Below are 3,102 nucleotides of genomic sequence, written 5' to 3'. Positions count from 1 at the left end.
CCAGGTGGGTCTCGAACTCGCAGGCTCAGGCAATCCACTCACCTCAGCCTCCCAAAGGCATGGGATTATAGGCTGAGCCACCAAGCCCAGCTGCTCAGCTCATTTTTTAAAAATTACTGTTTATTGTAGAGACCAGGTCTCGCCAAGTTGCCTGGGCTGGTCTCAAACCCACGGGCTCAGGCAATCCACTCGCCTTGGTCTTCCACGGTGCTGGGATTACAGGCTGAGTCACCAAGTATTTTTTTTAATTTTTAATTTTAAAGATGTGGGGTACAATTCAGGGTTAGGTATACAAATGTTCATTATGCAGGTACCCTTGTTGTTGACAGCTATTAAAAAAAGATGCAACAAAATGGACAACAAAATCCACATATTACCGTACACAGCAGTGATGTGAGCAATGTGTAAATAAAGACTTAGCAAGATTCACTCCCTACATAACCAAGTACTAATTTTCCCACTGGAATAAGTGTAGAGATAATGCATTCTTAGCATAAATCTACAAATAGTATAGAGAAATTTTGTTTTAATTCTGCTTTATATTTTCTCAGCATTTCAGTCTACTCCCCACCAATTTAACTGCATAAGTACATCAAAATCAATATTAAAAACCCCAAATTTATTCATAACAGAATTAGCTATTTTCAGGCATGTTTCACAGTATAAGCACTAACACTATACTAAATGAATGTTTGGATTAGTTGGCCAGAAATAATGTTGACTTTCAACAATATTGAATATTAAAATAGCAGCACAGGCCAACAGATCATTCACTGAAGTTTCAAAGTACATATACAGCATTTATAGATTGACAAGTGATGGAGTTATAGTTCGTGAGCTCGCGAAAGACTATAGTAATAATAAACACTAACAGCCGGGCTCCCTGGCTCATCCTGTAATCCCGCGCCTTTGGGAGGCTGAGGTGAGTGGATTGCCTGAGCCCGCGGGTTCGAGACCCGCCTGGGCAGCGAAACCTCCTCTCTACAATAAATAAAAAAATCAGCCGGGTGTGGTAGCACATGCCTGTAATTCCGGCTACTCGCAAGGCTGAGGCGGAAGGATCACCGGAGCCCAGCAGGTCTAGGCTGCGGTGGCCGGGAGCGGCCACTGCACTCCAGTCTGGGCGACAGAGTGAGACTCCAACTCAAAAATAATAATAATAATAATAAACACTACCTCCAACTTACTGTTCAGGAGTATCTTGAAATTCTGTGATTTCTGGCAATTTTTTAAAAATATTAAGAGAATTGTATTATTTCAAACTTTGAGGTCCCTGATAGGTGGTTTAGTGGCTAGGATACAGCACTCTCTTTTTTTTTTTGAGTTGGAGTCTCACAGCCACTATAGCCTCGGTTCCATGGGCTCAGGTGAGATACTTCCACCTCAGTCTTCCAAGAAGCTGGAACTACAAGCGAATTCACCACACCCAACTAATTTTTTGATTTATTGTAGAGATAGGTCTCACCAAGTTGCCCAGTCTAGTCTCAAACTCCTAGGCTCAGGCAACCCTCTCGCTTCCGCCTTTCTTTTTATTTATTTATTTATTTTGGGGGGGTTGGAGTCTCACTCTGTCGCCCAGACTGGAGTGCAATGGCTGCTCCCGGCCACCGCAGTCTCTACCAGCTGGGCTCCGGCGATCCTTCCGCCTCAGCCTTCTGAGTAGCTGGAACTACAGGCGCGCACTACCACGTCCGGCTGACTTTTGATTTATTGTAGAGATGAGGTCTCGCCAAGTTGCCCAGGCGGGTCTCAAACCCGCAGGCTCAGGCAATCCACTCACCTCAGCCTCCCAAAGGCGCGGGATTACAGGCTGAGCCACAGAGCCCGGCTCGCCTCCACCTTTCAATGTTCTGTGATTACAGACGTGAGCCACTGTGCCGGATTCAGCACTTTCAAACGTTGTGCATAACATGTAACTTTTAAATATTTATTTATATTATTTTAGATTTGCATAAAGTCCCATAAAACATGACAGCCCTATACTCAACAGGCAGTCCTGGATTTGCATCATTCTGATTTGCATGAATTTCATTGTCTTTTTTTTTGGAGTCGTACTCTCACTCTGTTGCCCAGGCTGGAGGGCAATGGCATACTGCCAGTCACTGTAGCCTCGACCTGCGGGGCTCAGGTGATCCTTCCGCCTCAGTCTTCCAAGTAGCTGGAACTACAGGCACGCGCCACCATGCCCAGCTAATTTTTTTTTTTTAATTGTAGAGACAGGTCTTACGAAGTTGCCCAGGCTGGTCTCGAACCCTTGGGCCCTGGCAATCTTCTTACCTCGGCCCCCCAAAGTGCTGGGATTATAGGTGTGAGCCACTGCACCCAGCCTGCATGAGTTTCAATCACCATGGTTTAAATAGCAGCAGTCCCTCAACAACCAATTCAAATTTCAATTACTGTAGTATATTAACTGTGAGTAATCTAATAAAGCACAAACTTGGCTGCTAGCTCTTCAGTCTACATATTACATTATTGCACTGCACTTCATGATTTGTGACCAGTCACATCACTTCTTTCAAACTCTGCTAGTGATTGGTCACGGTAAATCTGTTAATTAACCCAGAGACAGCCACACCTGTGGTTGTGTGGGCTTCTTCTCCTAGTGATAATGTATTGAAAACTGCAGAACCCTTCAGCACATAACTCTGTCTGAACCTATGCCCATGAACTCTAGCATGGTTCTAATAGCATAATTTGTGTCCGTAGCTCCCCCTTGTTAAATTGTCTGCCTGAAAAAGCTCAATGCTGCCTATAACTTGTTGTTTGTTCTAGTCAATATCTGACTAGAGACCACAGACCTCTCTTAGAGCATTTACTAAAAAGGACTTAGAATTATGAATCCGTAATTCATAGCCCATATGAATTATGTCCCTTTGAGATGTGTATGTGATGCATACGTGTGTATACTTGTACATGTACACACCATCTCCTACAACTCAGAAGTGTCTTTCTCAGGGACCTGAAGCCAATGCTTCAGGTGGGAGAATAGAATTCTGACTCATACTACTCCCTACTACGTCATTCTCCCTTTAAAATAACCTCCTTAGCCAGGCTCGGTGGCTCAGCCTGTAATCCCAGCACTTTGGGAGGCTGAGGTGAGTG

The sequence above is a fragment of the Carlito syrichta genome, unplaced genomic scaffold (assembly GCF_000164805.1).
Source record: "Carlito syrichta isolate Samal-C Ts95f unplaced genomic scaffold, Tarsius_syrichta-2.0.1 Scaffold308870, whole genome shotgun sequence".
Classification (NCBI taxonomy): Eukaryota; Metazoa; Chordata; class Mammalia; order Primates; family Tarsiidae; genus Carlito; species Carlito syrichta.
Note: the sequence above shows the minus strand (reverse complement) of the source record.